Source organism: Hypomesus nipponensis, chromosome 16 (genome assembly GCF_054491055.1).
Source record: "Hypomesus nipponensis isolate SF chromosome 16, ASM5449105v1, whole genome shotgun sequence".
NCBI classification, from domain to species: Eukaryota; Metazoa; Chordata; class Actinopteri; order Osmeriformes; family Osmeridae; genus Hypomesus; species Hypomesus nipponensis.
This window is the reverse complement of record NC_140376.1, coordinates 3370001-3391788: the sequence shown is the minus strand read 5'-3', so window position 1 is coordinate 3391788 and position 21788 is coordinate 3370001. Positions and strand designations below refer to the sequence as shown.

General features: G+C 51.0%; 1 protein-coding gene across 1 annotated transcript in view; it reads left to right on the top strand.

Annotated features, from left to right (window-relative positions):
* Positions 1–1630: 1630 nt before the first annotated feature.
* The window catches only part of ncanb (neurocan b), an 84041-nt gene continuing 63883 nt past the window's right edge, over positions 1631–21788 (top strand). Inside the window, exon 1 of the mRNA XM_084675447.1 lies at positions 1631–1897. The gene's annotated coding sequence lies outside the window, so the exon portion shown is untranslated. The remainder of the gene's footprint in view (positions 1898–21788) is intronic.

Sequence of the window (21788 nt, the reverse complement as noted above, 5' to 3'; positions counted from 1 at the left end):
TTTCTGGCCAGTGTGCATAAGGACCTTGTCTTTTGAAGTGTCTGGCTGTGAAGTGATCTGATAGGCTCAGGCCGAGGGTGCTTGAGTACTTCTGGGTTCAAAGCCTCTAGCAGGGCACACACAGAGGAGACTCTTAGAGAGGAAAGGGCTCTGAAGCAGCCAAAACAAACATTAGAATGGCGCCGATTATCTGGAAGTCAAATACTGCTATTAGGCCTATGCCGTTGACATGAAGTATGGGGCCCCCTTATACACAGGTCTAGTTGTTGCCCAGATCGGTGACTGTCTTTTGTTTATATGTGGCAAGGACAGATTAGTCACCTGAGATGGGTTGGTTGGTGTGTCAGACCATTTCAGACATGTAACAGAGAGGTCACATATTCTGACGGTCACATATTCTGATGATAGTTATCAATATGGGACCTCTTGTGAGCAAATGTAGATCGGTTGAAGCGCCAGTGACTTGCAACGTTTCCGTTGGCGTAACTGGTAGCTATCCCGTGTAAGATGTTGGAGGTCGTGTGTTTGATTCCCTGTGAAGGTGAAAGTTGGCCAAGTCCAGCATTTTATATTCATATAAATGCTCAAAATATTATGTTATCGTGTTATTGTCTTTAGTTAGATTTGAAAGCGCTCCCCTGAGTTAGACCCCAGGCCACAAACTTTGCTTCGCGTTAGAACTTGGCGAAAGCGAGGGAGCTCGTGGCGACCTAGCAGTTTCCAGCACCATGGACAGCACCGAGGGTCACTTCAGGCAGACTGAAGCGCGTTAACCTCTACTGATAGTAGACTACAAGCCGTGGGCGCACATTATTTTAAATATCAATTACCTTCACATAGGCCTACATTTGTTTAATAATTTAAACGTTAAGATGATAAAGACCACCCAAAAGGTTTAATGGTATTAATAATAACGTTGTTATTTTTTCTTCAGACGAACTAATATTGTGTGCGGGCCGTCAATTAGTAGGACGACGCAGCGTTAATTTCTCCCGCGTGGCTCTGGTAGAGTCTCTTGGGGGGGCAATTATTATTGGTGGGGCTGTTTGTCAGAGTACGGTAATAAAAGCATAATTGCAATTACCGATCAGGATCTTGGATTTTTATCATGTGTTTTGCGTCTTTAGAATTATATGGCGCAGGATCATTTGGTGACCCATGGTGACCGAAATGTACGGAGTCTATGCATAAGAACTATTAGTTGATTTATACCAATCATTTAATGAATCTAACTTCGTAGCGAACTGTATGCACCTGAAACGAAATATTTGACGTCAAATCAAATTTGCAATTCAAGGTAGGTCTAACACTGTACTTGGCTATGAATTTTCTTGCTTTTAACGGCACAAACGAGATTAAAAGATATAACACCCAAAGCAAATGTGCCAAATATTATCAGCAGCCCCACTCACACCCGAATCTCCCTCTCTAGAGGACCCCTTCCCCACCAACACCATCCGTGGCCACTTCAGTCCCCAACTCCCCCTTTCCGTTGCTGCTCACAGCTAATTTGAATAGAGAGCGAGTCTGCAGAGACCCGAACACCCCGCGCGCATCTGCGCTCTATTGTTCAGTATCACTTGGCTGCTGGGGAGGTGAGCACTCTCGCGCGCTCCTCAGTTCTCGGCTGCTAGCCTACCGAGAAGGAACGCAAGGCTATATCGATAAGACGGACAGATTTACTTGCTGTTTTGGGGGCTCTCCAAAACACGTTAAGCTTTTTATTTTACTCTATTTTCTTAGATAGTTTTGTTTCCGGGTATGGTTTAGATCTAGTGATCTCCGGTTATCGGAACACCTGCACTGATTTCTACAAACCGAATTTTCTCCTAGAAGACATTGCTACATTCCTGTGGACTCCAGAGAGACACCGGAGCGTGTCACTTCCACCAAGAAGGTGAGAACGATGTGTTTGGGCACCCGTTAGACTTGTTTTGCATTGCAATTGATAAACCGGTGGGCATACTGAAAGCTGTTAAAGGTGAACCGTCGAGCAAACGGTTGCAACGTGAGAAAGTAGTTGCACGCCGATTCCCGGAGCTGGATTGTGGGGTTCTGTGTAAACTATTCAATTCGCAAGAAAGACAATGATAGGATTTCACTATGACAACTTTCACCACCGGAATCCAAACCATTTTGTTCATATCATTAGTCAACTATTTATATTTGTCCTCCCCGCTTTCTTTAAAGTAGTTTTGATGTCGATACCGTTTTGATTGAAGTAGCCAACGGTTAAAATGTTATGGTGCTGTTGCTCTCGGTAATCATATTGCTTTTTCGTTAACGACTAGATCTGAATGGTCTGGCTTTGATCGTTTTCAGCTGTTTCAAGATTTTATGTTCTGCAAAGTGTTGCCTTGTCGGCTACTCTCATCAACCCTGTGGGGTCGGATGAAAGTGTATATCTTGACGTTTAAGGGAGATGAGTGCTATTATCTGTCGTCGCTTTTTAAAGCCTCTTAATTGTTGACGAGCTAATTAAAAATACATCGACCATGACAAAGCTGCGTCGGGATTAGAGGCAGAACGTCCTCTCCGTCTCAGAGGAGAAGGAGATTCTGTTCACGAGCCCCCCAGACACAGAGCGATTGTGACATGAAGCCGACAGCTGAGAATGTCAGTTCAAACCTCCTAAAGTTAAATGCAATACGCTGAGAGTGGAGAAAGATATTATCTTTGAGGGCGCTCTGTCAAAACTCGCAGGATGGTCGTGTGTGGTCACAGACTGTGAAAGCTGTGTCTTGTGGAAAAACTGCGTGAGTCAGAACTCCAGCTTTCACAGGTGTTGTCGCTAGTTGCGGATTTTGCATCAGATGGCTGTGGTGCCTTTGGTATATGACAAAGAGGAGATGTGTGGGTAAGTTAGCATGTTGAGGACATTTCATACAGTTGTGTCAGATCTTGACAAAAGGGGATGAGTTTGGAGGAGAGGTGGATTCAGATTTTGCACAGTACAAGTACCAGCAGAAAATTCAGTCTGTAGTTAGTGAAATGGACGGTTGCTGGGGCAAGATGCATCTTTGTTACACACACACACACACACACACACACACAGATGCACACACACGCACAGATGCACACACACGCACAGATGCACACACAAATTCACACGCATCCACACTCTCCCTCGCCCTTGGGGGTTCTTGAGACGCTTGTCTCAAACGTGAATCTCTTTCTTTTAGATCACCCCCCACCCCCCACCCCTCCCAGTGCTTCCTCTTCCTTCTTCTTCCTCTCATCCTGGCTGGCATGCCTGCCTGTGTGAACTTGGCCCATTCCACCTGGACAGAAGCTGCTTTGCCCACCTTTGTGTGGGTTTGTGTGTTGTCAGATGCACAGAGGCAGCCTGGCTGGTGAATGGGAGACACCGGGTCAGGCCCTCACCGCTGTTGCGTGGTTTTGAGGAGGACATCAAAAAACACCCCAACAGCTGCATTATTAATCATTGTGTTTGAAGACAAGTTCATTTTTTTCCTATAGGTCTGGTTGAGAAGCCAAGTTGTAAGCGGACGGGTGCGTCTGTAAATGCTATCCCCCTTGTGTCACCTACTCAGGGGCCTGGGGTGCATCTCTGGCACCTGTGGAAGCTGGAGAGCTTCCTGGAACCACAATCTGTCTTTTTGTCAGTCTGATTCTCTCTGTATCTCTCGATTTCTTTGTTTCTGTCTCTCTCTTTCTCTCGATTTCTCTCTCTTTCTGTCTCTCTCTTTCTCTCGACTGGTTCAAAGGCTGGCCCTCAGACACTCACTGCATCTCTTTTAAAGGTGTTTTTTTTTTTCAGCGGTTCTGCCAATTCACACATACTCCTCCATCACTAAGAGGAACTACTCTATATCCAGTTTGACAGCAACAAGCCACACATACCAGTGGCTGTGTTTCAGTCATGGAGAAAGGCCAAAAACAGCTATAAATTGTCACCACATCAACTGAGTAGCAAGCAAAAAAGGAACATATTGATGAAATATTCAGTGTATTATCTGGCTCGTTCGACTTGCCATATTTCCTCTGTAATGTGTGTTTCTGGTCTGCTGAACACAGCTTAGCGCTAACACTTGCAGCCAGAGACATGAATGCTGAGAATTCAATTTTGCACCTGAATAGCACCCAAAGAGTGCAAGAAATATTTTTTTTGTAGATTTCACTCATGTAGTAAATTAATATTGCTGTAATGAACAAGCCGCTATCGGTTTGAATAAATAAAATTGTTTGGGTAGTTATGCTGGAAGCGTGAGCAGAGAAACTGCCGGATGTTTTTCAGTTTGAGGAAGTTCAGATTTGTATTTGGTTTCTTAGTAGTACGTGGAAAAAATGTAGCTTGGCGATGTCTGAGGGGGGGACCTGACTGATGAGATTTAGTTCACATTTTTGGGGTGTAAAACACACGCAGAGAGAGACTAATTTGGAGACTTAGGCAGCTCTGATCCAATTAAACAGAGCAAACATCCTCAGCAGCAGTCTGCATGCATTTTTAATTAAGTGTGTGTGTGAATGTACCCGTGAGTCGGAATGCATATGGTCTAAGGACGTGTGTTGGTATGAACATTTGTGTATGTGTTGCCAGAGCGTGCGTGTGTGCGTGCGTGTGCGTGTGTGTGTGTGGGTCATGCAGGTTGTGCTCTGTGTCGGTCAGTCTGCTTATTGCCAGAATCAGAAGGTTGTTTCATCACCTCAATGAGGGATATGCCTCTACCCAGGGGGAGCCGTCACTGTGACTGACAGCTCTGGAGGATCTCAGCTTTCAGCACTTCGACCTGGCAAACTGGCACACCTCCATCAGGCTGGATCTGCTCCGGCTCCCAACCAAAAACACAGGCAGCGTCACATGAAACCCTTGGAAATTCAAGCCCTTTCCAAGCCTGTGAGGCTCCAGGTAGATTCTCTCTCGCAAGTCATGAAGAACCGTGCCAAAAAGAACCGTTTTAGTGCTGAGTAATATATCTTAAATTGAACCTTTTTCATAGGGGTATTGTATGTTTTTGGTCTTTCAAATGGGTCTCCGGTGTATAGCATCCTCCTTTGTGTAGCAATGATTGACCATTAGCCACCATCGCTAGCTGGAACGCTAATTGCCTAGTCTGACGGCACAGATGTGCCTCTAACCAATCTCAGACAAAGCCTTTGGTCCCACATCCAGCCCGAGACAGGGCTTTTGAATATTCATCGGCGAACGTCGCCGGCAGAATGCATTATTCAAGAGGGTATTTTGCCTATTAAATACCATAAATAAACGATGACATCTGGAAACTGTTTCTGTCGAGTGGTTTTAATAGGGGGCCGCAGGGGTGCCACTGAGGAAGATTAGGGTTTGGATTTCATCTTCCGACCGTTCCTTTGTTGACCATTCCGGTCGGCTGCCTCCTTTGTCACGGCTCAGGTGGCATATGTCCAGCTTCCAATTGGATTCAACACTCTCACTTTAGAAAACCCACAGGAGAAACTCTCGCAAGCTGTTTATTTCGCCAATTTGCCAGCAGTTTCTTATCTAGAGCAGTTAATCCTGTCCGGAAGAGCGAGGGGTCGTTCCCCCTGGGCGTGAAGCGAGCGTCCGTGGTGTTAGGCCCCGGACAGCTCCCAGGGTCCTTTGTCTCCTCTGTTTCCTCAAGCATGGCCGGATCTGTTATACCTAAGTCAGACATGGCAGAATGAGGAGCACTTACATTGCAATAGAGAAGGAACATGCACAAGCTTGAAGGTTTGAATTTGGAGGGGGGGGGGGGATAGAGTAGACTTACACATGCACACACATAAGAACAGACACACAGACACACACACACACACACACACACATAGAAACACTTGCAAACAGAAGCCCACAGATGGACACAAAGAAGCACACAGAAGTACACACCACAATACACACATACAAAAACACACATAAAAATATAATCTTGGGTTTTAATAACCCAACAACATAGAGATGCAGCAGAAGGCAGTGAGACAGTCCAGGCCTCTTCCTCAGACAGAAAACGCTTGAGTGACTTTGGTACAGATGGCTACTTTAACTGTTAAGAGTTTTTAGTCTTGCTCCTGCAGGAAAAGTATGTCTATGTGCGGGTGAAAAAAGGGGTTTGACGCGAAGGAGAAAATGACCCAGTCTGGTGGAGGGAATTAACGCAGACAGGAGAAACATAAGCACCTGGAGAAGATCCCATTACTCATAAGGATCCTCTCTCTCTCTCTTTCTTTATTTCTCTCCCCATCGATCCCTCCCTCCCTCCCTCCCTCCCTCCCTCCCTCCCTCCCTCCCTCCCTCCCTCCCTCCCTCCCTCCCTCCCTCCCTCCCTCCCTCCCTCCCTCCCTCCCTCCCTCCCTCCCTCCCTCCCTCCCTCCCTCCCTCCCTCCCTCCCTCCCTCCCTCCCTCCCTCCCTCCCTCTCCCCCTCCCTTCTTCTCTCTGCCTCTACCTATTCCCATGTGGAAGGGTGTTTATGATGCGCCAGGCTCAGCGGTGTACCTATTAAACCTTCCCTGCTAATCATGTATCTGGCCCGGCTGGGGCAGGAGCCGGGCAGACTGAGCCGAATCGTACGGATTTGAAGGGGAATGCAAAGTAATGTCATTAATTTAATTCAAATCCCTCGGACCTGGGTTGTCGCATCTCCATTTCTTGTTTGGCTTTGGCTTTGTGAACGCAATCTGTCTCGGTGCGCCCCAGCTATCTGCTCGTGGCGCGCTATTGATATTAGTTATTAGTTTCAGTGACAATGAGATCCCCCCCCCCATCCCTCTGTGTAAATCAGAAAGATACTCATTAGCATGTTAAAAAGATACTGGAACAAATACGTGGACCACCATGGAAGAATCGTTTTTCTTACATATTGTGGCTTTAAAAAGCAGTGTGTGTGTGTGTGTGTGTGTGTGTGTGGGGGGGGGGGGGTTGTTCCACATACTGTATAGGAATTCACGTTTTGATAAATATTCCTGTGAAGAAGAAAAAAAAGACCAATTCACGTTATCTGTTTTCCTGCAGGCAGAAGTCTAAAGTTATTTTTAATGCGTTCTCTGGTTCCCTTGGTAACTCAGTCTGGTTGACCTGCTCATGTTTAACAGACAGACTGGTAGCAAGGTGGCAGTTTACACCTGTCAGACAGATGTTACAAAATCAAGTTGGGAAAGAACCTTTTCCGTTTTTCGCTGGATTTGTGGTGGCTATGTCACAGCACAGATACAGTAGTGTGACTGATATTCCAAAGCTGCTGCCAGAGTGAAAAGCCTACTGGTATCTGCTGAGCAGAACCGAATGAGACAGACCGGCTTAGAGAGAGGCCTGGGGTTACAGACGCCATGGGACTTCTGCTTCCTTTGCTTCTTAAAGGGGTAGTTCACTCATTTTCCAATGCGCGTCCCCTTGCCTGAACCCCTGTCGGTTTGTCCCGATGCAGATCGGCAAATCCATATTTCCCGGGCTTCATTTGAAGCGGTTTATTTGGGAGGAGTGGAGGTTGGTTTATGTCTTGGCATCTGGCGAGGCATTGGAGTCTTGACACGTAGGTCAGCCACGCTCTGCTCTCTGGAAGGAGTAATGAAAGAAACTTGAAAGAGATAAATTTTCATATTGAAGTCTCTCAATTTCCAGAGTTTATTACAGGCCAAGTGTCTCACTGGACAACTCCCTAGCCGTCCTGCGGTCAGTCATGCGGTCAGTAATTGCCAACGCACCACTAGTGCTTTAACAGTGAGGGCCACAGTGTTCCACCCTGACTTTTGTGACGTTCTCAGTTCAATTTAGGCTTTTTGAGGAGAATGGGGACAGGAAAGGAAAGAGTGAGGGACGGGCGATGGAGACAGGATGAAAGAGAGAGAGAGAGTGTTACCAGTCATTATAATGCAGGGCTCCGAAAAGATACATAGCCTTTTTCTAAATGGAGAAGGGAACATTCATTTAGCAATTTTTGTCTTGTTAGTGAGAAGAAAATTGTGCTTTTAAATAGTAATTTCCTTTCAGACGGCTACTGCTGGTTGTTGTGTAGCTAACAGACTTCAACACCAACACTTCAAAAACCTATTTTGTATGCTGCTCTGCCATTTTGGGAAAGTAACATCAGAAAGTCAATAAACCAGAGGATTGAACATTAGGTACTCTTTTCAGTCGCTGAAGAGGGGGAATGCTTTCCTTTGTGTCCAATACACACACACACACAACTCATATGCTGACAACACACACACACAAACACACACACAAACACACATCCACACACACAGATCCACACACACACACACACACACACACTGTAATGTCGGGGAGATGCATTCACAACATCGCCATACGTGGCTGTTAAACAATTAGTTTAGTATCACCACTGTGGATCTCCACAGGCATTTTCTCCTCCTGTGATTTCTTTTCAATTTTGTTTGGCACATTAGGACTTAACTGGTGAGGGTGTAGCTGGTTCCCTTCTGTGATTAACTATCCTGCTGCAGTATGACAGAGAAACAACACAGAGAGGAGAGTAGAGAGAGGAGAGGAGAAAGAGAGAGAGAGAGAGAGAGAGAGAGAGAGAGAGAGAGAGGAGAGAGAGAGAGAGGAGAGAGAGAGAGAGAGAGAGAGAGAGAGAGAGAGAGAGAGAGAGAGAGAGAGAGAGAGAGAGAGAGAGAGAGAGAGAGAGAGAGAGAGAGAGAGAGAGAGAGAGAGAGAGAGAGAGAGAGAGAGAGAGAGAGAGAGAGAGAGAGAGAGAGAGAGAGAGAGAGAGAGAGAGAGAGAGAGAGAGAGAGAGAGAGAGAGAGAGAGAGAGAGAGAGAGAGAGAGAGAGAGGAGAGAGAGAGAGAGAGAGAGAGAGAGAGAGAGGAGAGAGAGAGGGAGGAGAGAGAGAGGATAAAGAGAGAGGAGAGAGAGAGAGAGAGAGAGGAGAGAGAGAGGATACAGAGAGAGAAAGAGCGAGAGAGCGAGAGCGGAAGGTAAAGCAGTATGGAGGAGAGAGGGAATACATGTTACAGGTCAGATCAGAGAGATATTAAAGAGGAAGAGAGAGATAGAGAGACAGACAGATATGTGTGTGCATCTCTGATGAAACCTAACCGATATGAAACAGAAGAGAAGACGGTAACCCACCTACACCCTCTCTCACAAACACATAGAAGCTCGCTTTCCTTCCAGCGGAACATACATCCAACCCCTACAGTAAGAGCGTTGCAGTAAAACCCCTCCCTCCTTGCCTCCCTCCTTGCCTCCCTCCCTGCCTCCCTCCCTGCCTCCCTCCCTGCCTCCCTCCCTCCCTCCCTCCCTCCCTCCCTCCCTCCCTCCCTCCCTCCCTCCCTCCCTCCCTCCCTCCCTCCCTCCCTCCCTCCCTCCCTCCCTCCCTCCCTCCCTCCCTCCCTCTCCCCCTCCCTCCTGACCTGTCTCCTCTCAGCTCTAACTAACAGACCTTATGTCATAAACAGACATGTCTGGGTGCTAATTACCCACGGTCCCTCGCAGCCAGGGCCCTGCCCTGCCTCGGGCCCCTCTGATAAATCTGGAAGCAGCACACGGCCTGTCCCCAGGCTGGTCCACTGGGGGCACGCAGGGGGGGGGGGGGGCACGCAGAGGGGGGCACGCAGGGGGGCCACCCCAGCCCCCCGCTGACTGGATCTGCTCAGATTGATGTGAAAGCCCTCCCTGTGATGCATGGCTGCCTGCTCTCCTGCGTCGGCCTGGCCGTTGATTACCTGGCGCTGTCGGCGTCTGTCAGCGCGGCCCCGCAGAGGCAGCCCCGGCAGAGCGGAGGCAGCCCCGGCAGAGCGGAGGCAGCCCCGGCAGAGCGGAGGCAGGCACGGTGCTCTCCTCACAACCCAGCTCAGTGTCAGATCCACCCTGACAACCAGACCCCGATACCAGGGGCTGCATCTCTCCGCTCCCAGCGAGGGCGAGGTGTGCTGAGGGTCTAATGGTGTTACACCGACTCCCTGTTGATATGACCTCCCCTCTTTTGTCCATGTTCCCTTCAGGTACTTTTTCTTTAATGCCCCCTCTCTCCCCCCCCCCCCCCTCTCCCTCATACAAACCAGACTTCTGACGGTGCTGCGGGCGTCCGAGGCCTAATTGGGCATCCGAGGCTTGCGTGACCTTCATTGCGCTGACAGAGAGATCGGAGGCAGGCCCCACTCTAACGCGACTCTCTCCGGCAGAGGAAACGAGGAGAGAGGAGAGGGGGGAGAGTGAGAGACGCGGACAAAAGAAAGGGAGAGGAAAGGGTAGAGGAGGGGCCTAGAGGAGAGGAGGAAAAAACAGATAAGAGGGGAGGGAGGAGGGTGGGCGGTGGAGGGGGATGAGAGGAGGGGTCAGGAGAGTTGAGGAAAGGAGAACAGAGAGATGGCACCACTCCTCCAGCCCTCTGAAAGGGTCAGCGCTACCTAGCAGCCGTTGAATGTTGTTTCGAGCACTCTCTCCAAGGCGTGGGGGGGTATAAGAGACTTCACCATCCACCAGGGATCAAAGCCTCGTCGTCCACTCACCACATCTACCATTTCACCATTTCAGACGAGACAGACTTCCATTTATTCAGCCAATCATCTTTAGCGTTTAGCGTCCAGCGCCCCCCCCCCCCCCCCTCTCTCTCTCTCTCTCTCTCTCTCTCTCTCTCTCTCTCTCTCTCTCTCTCTCTCTCTCTCTCTCTCTCTCTCTGATGGATGGATGGAAGATATACACCTGCACTCTTGTTTTTAAAAGCTCCCCAGGTGATTTGTCGGGGTAAACATAACTCCTGATTGCAGTGGAAAGTGCGGGCTTTGATCCAGAGTGCTGAGTGCGCAGGTCGAGTCGGCCGGCTCCACTACGGCGGATTCACAGAGTGGCTTGCACAGCAGAATGCAGCACAATGACGGCCTCTTTACTGAGAGCCTCTTTACTGAGACTGGTGCTCCAGCCCCCAGCCCCTCATCACAAACAATCAAAGCCCCACTCCATATTAGCTTCACCGTGCCTCAAAGGCCTCTTCATTACCGATCGTCACGGCTAAAAAACACGGTTCCTCCTGCCCCCCTTTGATCCGTCCCGTCAACCCCTCCCTCCCTCCTTAGCTCTCTGCCTCTCCACGACGTCACCACGAGGCGTCACGGTCAGATCGGCGCCGGGGGGACGGTGTCCGTCACTCCAAAGGTGAAGCGTGGCGTGATTGCGCTGCTTGTTTCCTAATCACGAGCGAAGGATCGCTATCTCCACATCGCCGCCATGTCGCACCTCAAGCAATCAGAGAGCTTGTCCTTCTTTGTTGTGTCATTACACCCTCTTAATTGGACAAGCATTCGCTGATCGACTGGCGCTGTTTTCTCAAAAGCGTTTAAATTTTATTTATGTATAGTCCTGTGATGGTGCTTGTGTTAATGGAAGTGGTCTCCTTGCCTGGAGAGACGTTTGTGTGGCTGGAAGTTTGGCTGGGTGAGGCTGCTGCTAAAGCTGGGTCTGGGACGGGGGCTGGGGCGGAGGCTGGGGCGGAGGCTGGGGCGGAGGTTGAGGCGGAGGCTGGGGCGGAGGCTGGGGCGGAGGTTGAGGCTGGGACGGAGGCTGGGACAGAGGCTGGGGCGGAGGCTGGGGCGGAGGCTGGGGCGGAGGCTGGGGCGGAGGCTGGGGCGGAGGCTGGGGCGGAGGTTGAGGCTGCTGTCGGTCTTGTCTCCCAGCAGAGCGATGGCCCGGCTTCCCTGATGCCAGCTGCCCCTCTCTCTCCGCCTGTCACACGCACACACACGTCTCTCCCTGCCAGCTCCACCTCTTGAGGGAGCTGCTCTTTGCATTGGCCGCCAGATAAATGATGTGTTTGCTTTCCTTTGGCGGAGCGGTAATTTCCGGAAGGTCAGCGAGGGTTGGGCTCTGTGGTGAGGACGGCTGTCTCTTACGGCACCCTCGCGCCACATCTTCTCAAACACGGGCTCTGGAACGGGGGGGCGGGGTCACGGGGTCAAGATACACTCCGGAGCTCTCTCCGAAGAGGGCCGGAATGGCTGTGTGTGTGTGTGTCTTTGTGTGAGTGTGTGTTGGTGTCTTTCTGTGTGTGTGTGTGTGTGTCTGTGTGTGACAGTCAGAGAGGGGAGTCTTGTTACTCTGAAGTAGCTGCAACGAAAGACGTATTGAGCCGGCTGTAACAGAGTTATGGTCAATTGTAAATTCAGAATGGAAACTGAAATAAGAACGGGAAATGGGCAACTTGTTTCAATGTGTTTGTTAGAGATAAGAATGAAGCTATTCGCATCGATAGTTTCTTTTGTGAACCGCAGCTGAGCTCACTCCGACCTTAGTACAGGAAATTATATCAGGGAGTTGTCATAGATACTCAATACATGCATCCATCCATCTCACCATCCATCTCACCATCCATCTAACCATCCATCTAACCAATCTTGTCCTTCTACTCTCCTGCAGTCTGTCAGATCTGCCTTACATCTCTACATGCCTTTCAATTAGGACCAGCTCCATCTGGTAATCTCCACCCTGCCCTCCCTCCCCCAGCTCCCCACCCAAGGACCCATCCATCCATCCATCTGCCTCTTTCGGTTGAACATGCTTGCTAGGATATGCTTATGCCTGTTTATCTCTCTGCCCCCCCCCCCCCCCCCCCCAACTCTTCAAGAATAGTCATCACTTCGCCTCGCTCCGTAAACCACGTTTCCGAACCTGAACGCCGGGGCAGCGTACCGGGCGCGGGGGCGGAGCCGCGGTTCCGAGCGGCTGGGACGCTGCCGACCAGGAAGACGGTGAAACGCGGTCGGAGAACGCGGCTGCGTCCAGGAGACACCTGTGTGTCCGTGGGCATCATTAGCCTGTGATTAGCACGCTCCCCCTCGCCCTCCTGGGCCCTTTGATGCTGTGGCCCGCTGCCATCCACACCTCATTAATTATAGAGCCCGTTCCTAACCGCCACGCGGGTTATTAATAAATAAACAGGGCTGTTATGAGCTCATAAAGCAGACATTGGACCCTGACTGACTCCATGCAGACTGCCCCCTCCCTCCCTCCCAGCAAGAAACAGCATACAGGAACTGTAATAGCCATCAAATTCCCCATTTTAAATCCCCTCTAAGAATATTGACTCAAAATGCAAATTGGGTACAATTTGGAAGGGAGAGCTCTGTAATGCTGTTTGAAGACACACCATTTAAGGAGGAGATAAAGGAAAGAACTAATATTTGTCCGTAATGGCTGGTATTGTGCTTTCGTCTGGATGGCTCTCTGAAGGGCTCCTGTCTGCACTCCCTGGCCAGCACTACCCCTCTTCCTCTTTCTCTTTATGTTTTTCTCCCTCCTCCTCCCCACCCCCCTTCCTCCCTCTCCCCCTCTCCAAGACAGGTGAGGAGTGTTCTTCTGCTCTCCGGTTGAGAGGTATAAAGCAGAGAAAGGGAAAAGAAACATTATTAGGAACTAATTGGGCATGTGTGAGGTGTCCATTACACTGTCCCCCATCCTCCCCCCCATCCTCCCCCTCCCTCCCTCTCGCCTCCTCCAGAGGGAGGCTGTCTCGGCTGGAACAGCTGCTTGACGTGACAGCAGGACATCCATCAGTCCTAGGTGAACTGCACCACTCCAGGCTCCGGGTCTGAAGAGACACGCGCACACACACACACCTGCTCCTTAAAGACGCAGTACGCCATTTATTTTTCCCCCAATTCGCCGTTGTAATAAATGAGATCCGTCGGTCCATTCAGGCAGAACAAGCCGAGTCTGGCTCTGTAGGGTCTGTGCTTTAGGGCTGCCTTGACGACGCGGTGGCGAGGCAGCGGGACTCTGCCTCCAAACGCCTGACTCGGGGGGGAGAGGCTGGGGCCGGCGTTGCCGTCTGAGGGTCGCTGGTGAGACGGAAGATTAGCGCCGGGGCAGCTGCAGGTGGAGCCGTGGGGAACGGCCGGGGGAAATGAGGCGTTTGAAGCTCGAGCACCACCACCACTACCCCCACCACCACCACCACTACCCCCACCACTACCACCACTACCCCCACCACCACCACCACTACCCCCACCACCACCACCACCACTACCCCCACCATCACCCCCTCACCTCCCCCACCACCACCACTACCCCCACCACCACCCCCTCACCTCCCCCACCACCCCCACCTCCCCCTCCCCCACCACCACTACCCCCACCACCACCACCACTACCCCCACCACCACCCCCTCACCTCCCCCACCACCTCCCCCTCCCCCACCACCCCCACCACCACCCCTTCCACCCCCACCACCACCACCACTACCCCCACCACCACCCCCTCACCTCCCCCACCACCACCCCCTCACCTCCCCCTCCCCCACCACCCCCACCACCACCCTTTCCACCCCCACCACCACTACCCCCACCACCACCCCCTCACCTCCCCCTCCCCCACCACCACCACCTCTCCCTCCCCCACCACCCCCACCACCACCCCTTCCCCACCACCACAACTACCCCCACCACCACCCCCTCACCTCCCCCACCACCACCCCCTCACCTCCCCCTCCCCCACCACCCCCACCACCACCCCTTCCACCACCACCACCACCCCCTCACCTCCCCCACCACCACCCCCTCACCTCCCCCTCCCCCACCACCCCCACCACCCCCACCACCACCCCTTCCACCACCACCACTACCCCCACCACCACCCCCTCACCTCCCCCTCCCCCACCTCCCCCACCACCCCCACCACCACCCCCACCTTTTGTTATCTTACTTTGAGTAAGCTGGTCTTTTGACTGTTGGTCAATAAGCTGGGGTGTTCGTTCGATGTATGTCCGTGCGCTGCACTGTATGTATTGACTCGATAGTAATGCAAAGCCCCATGTGGCAGAGGCCAAGGTTAACTCCACCAATCAAGCTAATTAATTGCTTCAATTTAGCCATTAAGATGAATTTGGAGCAGTTTGCCGACACCTGCGAGCCTGAGAGAGTGACAGCCTCTTGAGACGGCAGGGGAAGGGGGGGGCGGGTGGGGCAATTAGCAGGAGGACAAGGTAGGGGGGAAGGGGGGATTGCAGATTCAAGGTAATCTTATACCTTAGATCGTTTAACCTCGCTAGCTACTTTTCGCCTGCCGCAAGTTTAGTATTTTTGTTATTACAGGCGCGACAGGTGACATGGATCTGTATGTGTGTGTATGTGTTTCTTTGTGTGGTGTGTGTGTCCCATCCCCCCAAGCACACAGGAGAGCAGTGTCTGTTGACAAGCTCCTAGAATGAGACCTTCACAGGGTCCGTGTCTGTCAAGACAAGCTTGTCAGAAACCCTACAGAGAGAGCGAGAGGGAGAGAGGAAGGCAGAGAGGAAGGGAGGGGGAGGGGGAGGGGGAGGGGGGAGGGGGAGGGGAAGGGGGAGGGGGAGGGGGAGGGGGAGGGGGAGAGAGTCGGAGGGGTAGGGAGGGAGAGAGAGAGAGAGAGGGGGGGGGGGGAGGGGGAGGGGGAGAAGGAGAGGGCTGTGTGTTAGTGCCTGCAGTGTTCTAAACAGTGGCTTTCCTTTCTCTTTGCCTCCAGGTGTGCACTATCAGTCACCCTGGGTCACATGGTTCCTAGGAAGCTGCCTTTTCTCTGGTCTACCCTCATCATATTCACTTGTCTCCTCTCCTCCACTACCCCCTTTCCTTATCCTGTCCATAAGGTCCACGAATGGGAGGAGTAAACATGTATCTTGTTGATTCAGTCGTTTTTGTTGTTGTTTTTTAATGACAGTAACTCATTATCATGCAACACAAAAGAACACGATGAGTTGGCTTTTTGTTCTTCGTTTCAGCAGTTCGATAGATCGTGCTGAAGGCCAGTCACCAGATGTTCCTGGGGGCGTTTTAGATCTTTCGACATCTGACGCTGAAGGTGACTCGGGTGGAACCGCGCCCAGCTGGTGTGCAGGTGGCCTACACTTCCTGTGGCACTTCCTGTGGCACTTCCTGTGGCACTTCCTGTGGCACTTCCTGTGGCACTTCCTGTGGCACTTCCTGTGGCACTTCCTGTGGCACTTCCTGTGGCACTTCCTGTGAACCTGACAGACTCTGGCCCTCTGTGTCACTCTCCTCACCAGAATGAACAGGAGAGGATCGAGAAGTTATTCTCTCTATGATTGTTACATAAACCACAGTCCTCTTTGAACTACTGTACAGAAATGGCAGCTTTTTTGCAATCGATGTGCTATTGATCTGGTTGCATTCTTTATTTATTGGGTGCCTTGCCTTGCTATTATGAAATGCCAAAGTCTTTTAGTAAACTAATAGACATTCAGCTGCTGTGATGGTAGCGCAAGTCCATTATTAAAATGTTACCTTTAGTAGGTTTCTGAAGTAAAAATCCCAGTCTGAGTTTGTCGAAAACAAGTAAAAGTTCATAGAATGAAATTGACATGCTGTTGTGCTCGACACAAGTGCTATAATTTAGGTCAGCCGAAGCGAAGGTTAAATCGCTCCCTTGCCTCGGGTTCACAGCCTCTTAAAAACTCAGTTTTAGTGTTATGCAGGTGGTTCATTTTAGATGGGTAGCAATTTTCCTGCCGCTCCTAGTTTTTCACAGACCACTTTATGTACTAAGGACTGATCCTCGCTGCTGGGTGCATAAAGATGAAAGATGGGGACATACGTCATAATGCCATATCATTATTTACAGCAGTACAGTACACTCCCACACACACACACACACACACACACACACACACACACACACACACACACACAGCATTCTGGTTCAGTTTCACAGCGTCTTTTGAACACTTTTGACCTGCCTGTTTGAATTCTCCAATAACAGTGTTCCATAGACCAGCTATAAGGTCCTAAAATAGACAGTACTTTATGTGGACCTGGAGTGAGTGACTAGCCGGCTGGTTTATAAAGCCTGCCTTCTGCGGATAGGCTGAGGGGATCAAAGCTGGGAGGTGATTGGTGGGGGGTTTGATCAATGCTGGGGGAAACGCAGACGGAGTGAAACGGCATCTGGTTCTTTATGGATCTGGGTTAGGCTGTACACACACACACACACATGCACTCACACACACACACACACACGCACATGCACACACACACGTGCCGTCTCCGTTGGTGTGTGTGATTGCTGACGTGCCGAGTGTGTAAAGTCATAGTGTAAGATGGGTCATGTAATGGTCTCCTACAAGCCTACATAACACCCTCCCCCCTCCCCCCGCCCTACCCCTCCTCTCATCCTGGCTGGAAAGACGACCGGCGTGCTGGAGATTGCATCAGAGTTTTGTCACTAATTATTTCATGCCGTCGTTTGAACTGTCTGTTGAAATCCAATTATCCGCAAGCTTGTGTAGCTTACAAGCGCGAGGCACGGCGGTGCGGGGGCGGCCGCGTGGGTGAGGGGAGCGTGAATCGCTGATGCTGTTTGTCTGCAGACTGTGTTCGGAAGAGAGCGTGGGGTTGGTGTTCCTGTAGGGCCCTGGAGGTGTGGGGTCTTTAAACTGGGGCTGCTCCGCACGCCCCAAAGAAACAGGGAAACCCTTTGGACGGTGAAGCAGACTATTTGAATCCTTTTAGAAGCCCCGACAGTCGATACGAGGGGAGATGAAACGGCCGTCCGTATGTGAGGTTTAGGCAAAGGCTCCGGCTGAATGAGACACAGGACTTCCTGTTAATGGATTCCTCTGGTGGTTGTGTTGCAGGTGAAAAGGTCACGACGACAGCCTCAGAGATGCGCGACCCGACACAATCTCAAAGGACAACATTTGTGACTGGAATTGCGGCTCTCTCGGGGAGGTCAAACAGAGCTTATTCATGGATGAGCGTGTGCTCGGACAGTTTTATGATGAAGTCATTTTGTGCGTTTGTTTTGTTGTGTGTTGTTTTTGAATGTCAATGGGTTCACGCAGTCAGGGCTTCCCTGGAAGCAACATCCACGTCTCCAACAGACTCTCTACATGAAAATCACACTGTAGTAGGTTCAGAATGAATATGTCAGTTTCACTGCCCTCTCTTCCAGCCCAATGACACACTCACATGCCACATTAAAATACCACACGCACACACATCACAAACACGCAAACACACACCCAGGCACACCACACGCAGAGTCAAACTGCCAAGTCACTCTTTCCAGTCTCTCTGAAATGTGTTTTCTTAGAAGATGGCCGGTGGTGGCAGGGCAATGTGGCTTACTGTCAGCCGTGCATGGGAAGTAGGAGATAAATAAGTAACTAAGGCCAGTAACTAAGGCCTGAAGGAAGACAAATCCATTCTCATTCTCCAAATGAATCTTGGCTTTAGAAATCGATATTGCCAGGAGGTTTCCGTACTGTCCTGTAACTGTTTCAGACCAGAACAACCACCTTTCCAGCTCACCCCGCCCTCTCTGCTGGTCTCTCTCTCTCTCTCTCTCTCTCTGTATCTCTCTCTGTCTCTCTCTCTCTGTATCTCTCTCTGTCTCTCTCTATCTCTCTCTCTCTCTCTCTCTCTCTCTCTGTCTCTCTCTCTGTCTCTCTCTTTCTCTCTGTATCTCTCTCTCTCTCTCTCTCTCTCTCTCTCTCTCTCTCTCTCTGTATCTCTCTCTGTCTCTCTCTCTTTCTCTGTCTCTCTCTCTCTCTCTCTGTATCTCTGTCTCTTTCTTTCTCAGTGTTTCTCTCTCCCTCTCCACCTTTGGTATATGCTACTGTCTCTGTTTGTTAATTTACAGATACTGTGCCCCCCTAAACACACACACACGTGCACACACACACACGTGCACACACACACACGTGCACACACACACGTGCACACACACACGTGCACACACACATACACACCCTTCGCACCTTGTCTGTACCTACTTCTAATTGGAGCCCAGAACATCTGTAGGTTTCATGACTCATTAGCAGCTCTAAGTGTGATTATTTAATAATAACACACACACATGCACGCACACAACCTCTCTCCGTCTCACACACGCAAACGCACTCTCACACATGCCCACACACAAACAAACTCTCTCACACAAACGCACGCACACAACCTCTCTCCGTCTCACACACGCAAACGCACTCTCACACACGCCCACACACAAACAAACTCTCACACACACATAGGCACACAACCTCTCTCCGTCTCACACACACACACACCTGAAGCCCAGGTGTTGCAGGTTGATCTCAGCACTCCCTCCAGGGTGTCAGTGCCTCTCCATCTCTCCGTCTGTGTTCTCAGTCCCTGGCTCCTCCACTCCCACACTTCCCTTCACAATCCCTCTTCATCCGTTCCCCCACCTACTCTCTGTCTACATTATTCTCACCCCCCCCCCCCCCCCGGCACTCCCGTCCTCCCTCTGTCTGTCACATCTTCACCTCTCATCCACCATCAGTGTGTCACTGTCAGGCATGGCATTCCCTTCTTCTCATTGTTCTCCCTGTCTTTCCTTCAACTCTCCCCCTCCCCCTCCCCGTCCCCCTCCCTCCCTCCCTCCCTCTCTCTCTCTCTCTCTCTCTCTCTCTCTCTCTCTCTCTCTCTCTCTCTCTCTCTCTCTCCCCCACCCCCCCCTCTCTCTCTCCCTCTCTCTGTCTTTGTCTCCCTCCCCCACATCTCCGTGTGACTGTTCCTCTCCCTCTCTCTGTCTCCCACACTTCTCATTGTCTCTCTCTCTCTCCTCCGCTATATTTTCACAATCTCTTTCTCCACGGTACTTTCATTTGCATCAACGATCAACCCTTCCCCCACCATCCTTTCCCTCCTCCTCTTCTCCCATCCTTGCGTCCTACGTTATGCCACCTCTCCTCCATTGACTCCTCGTTTCCTCGTCCTGTCCCCTGCCCCCTGTCCCCTCTCTCCTGTCTCCTGTCCCCTCTCTCCTGTCCCCTGTCCCCTCTCTCCTGTCCCCTCTCTCCTGTCTCCTGTCCCCTCTCTCCTGTCCCCTCTCTCCTGTCCCCTGTCCCCTCTCTCCTGTCCCCTCTCTCCTGTCCCCTGTCCCCTCTCTCCTGTCCCCTCTCTCCTGTCCCCTGTCCCCTCTCTCCTGTCCCCTCTCTCCTGTCCCCTGTCCCCTCTCTCCTGTCCCCTGTCCCCTGTCCTGTTCCAGGGCCACTGGACTATAGGAATCAATGAGGTCATTGATTGGGACAGCAGGGATGTGGTCTAGTGTGAGAATAACAGCACCATGTTATCGACAGGTAAAAAGGGTTGTGATTCCGCCGGACTGCGTTGGATCGACTGCAGGAGAAGAACGGAGTTTGGCTGGGAGACACAATGCATGTTGTTCTAGCGGGGCGACCAGTGATATGTTCTGTCAGTGTCGGAGCAGCCTGCCTACGCCGGCTCTTGGGCGACTGTCACTCAAGCGGCTGTTATTCAGGGGAAATGACATCAGTGCTCTGGATCTGTGTGAGTTGTTATTCTGCCTGTCTGACTGGCAGGGGACTGGACACTGCACCGTACTCACTCTGTCTCTCACTCTGTCTCTCTCTCTGTCTCTCTCTCTGTCTCTCTCTCTGTCTCTCTCTCTGTCTCTCTCTCTGTCTCTCTCTCTGTCTCTCTCTCTTCCTCTCTTGCTGCCCATCTGTCTGGCATCTCTTTGCCTCCGAAGTGTGTGTGTGTTTAGGGACCCACACATTCTCAGGTAGGTGTCCCAGGAGCTGGGAAGGGAATGATATGCAGACACTCTCAGCTCTGTGTGTGCGTGTGTGCGTGTGTGTCGGGGAAGATAGTAGCCACAGACGCAGCATATGTTCCGCCGTGTGCAGCGTATCTGGGAGATGATTTGATGAGCTGAGTTTTCATGAAGGGACCGAATGACATGGCGCGGGACTGAGTAGACATTCTGGTCACACCTGTCCTGTGTGTGTGTGCCTTCACAAGAATGTGCACACACACACACACACACACGTAGGGGCCTACGTTGTCTAGGCAGCAGCCTGGCATGCTCTCTGGCTATAATTGTAATGTATGAGTGCCGATTGGCTCTCACTTCCAACACCTGAGAGGAGTCATTAAAGACATACTGCCGGCACACAAGCAGGCAACCCACTGGAGGGGGGCAAGGCTAGAGAGACACAACTTATTTTGCTCTCTCTCTCTCTCTCTCTCTCTCTCTCTCTCTCTCTCTCTCTCTCTCTCTCTCTCTATCTCTCTATCTCTCTATCTCTCTATCTCTCTATCTCTCTATCTCTCTATCTCTCTCTCTCTCTCTCTCTCTCTCTCTCTATCTCTATCCTCCTTCTCTCCTTCTCTCCCATTCTCTCCTCTTCCGCTCGCTTCACAAGTTTCCCACGACGCTAGTCTCTCCCCTCCTCATCCTTTCTCTCTCCTTTCTACATCTCTCATCTTTCTTTGCCAGCTTTCCTGAGAGATGCAGGAAGTAGATTTTCGGGAACTTTGTGAAAAAGCGGATTTTTCTCAACCGTAGTTAATTCCTCCTGACTTCTCGGCGGTGGGAGATGGGGGGGAATACATCTGATTGATAATTGTGCCAAACCTCCGGTAGCGATGTGGGGTTGTTGTCATGACAACCCATGATACCCAGTGTTTGTGTGTATTTAGTCTTACTCAGCTACAGTCAACGAGGCTGCTTCTGAACAGCCTTCTCGTAGAGCATTTATAGATACTTTAGATTTAAACTTGAGAGAGAGAGAGACCACTATCAGACCACCATCTCTCTCCAGACCTGCTCTAATAACAAAGTGATGACATGGTTTCTGCACAGTGTCGGACAGCCAGTGTAGAAGCCCAGGGAGGGACCAGACTTCACACCCCCAGAGGGAGCACTCGGATGGGGGGCACGGTCTGTCTGACAGCTCCTTGCCTGACTGGACTCCCAGAGATTGTTCAGATGTCTGTTTTCTCTTTTTCATATCCCTCATGTTGATGTGTGTGTATTTGTGTGTAGATGGTGGTGCGGCAATTTATTTGTGTGTGTTTGGCTGGTGGGGTGCATGCACACCCAGGTTTGTCAGTGTTTTT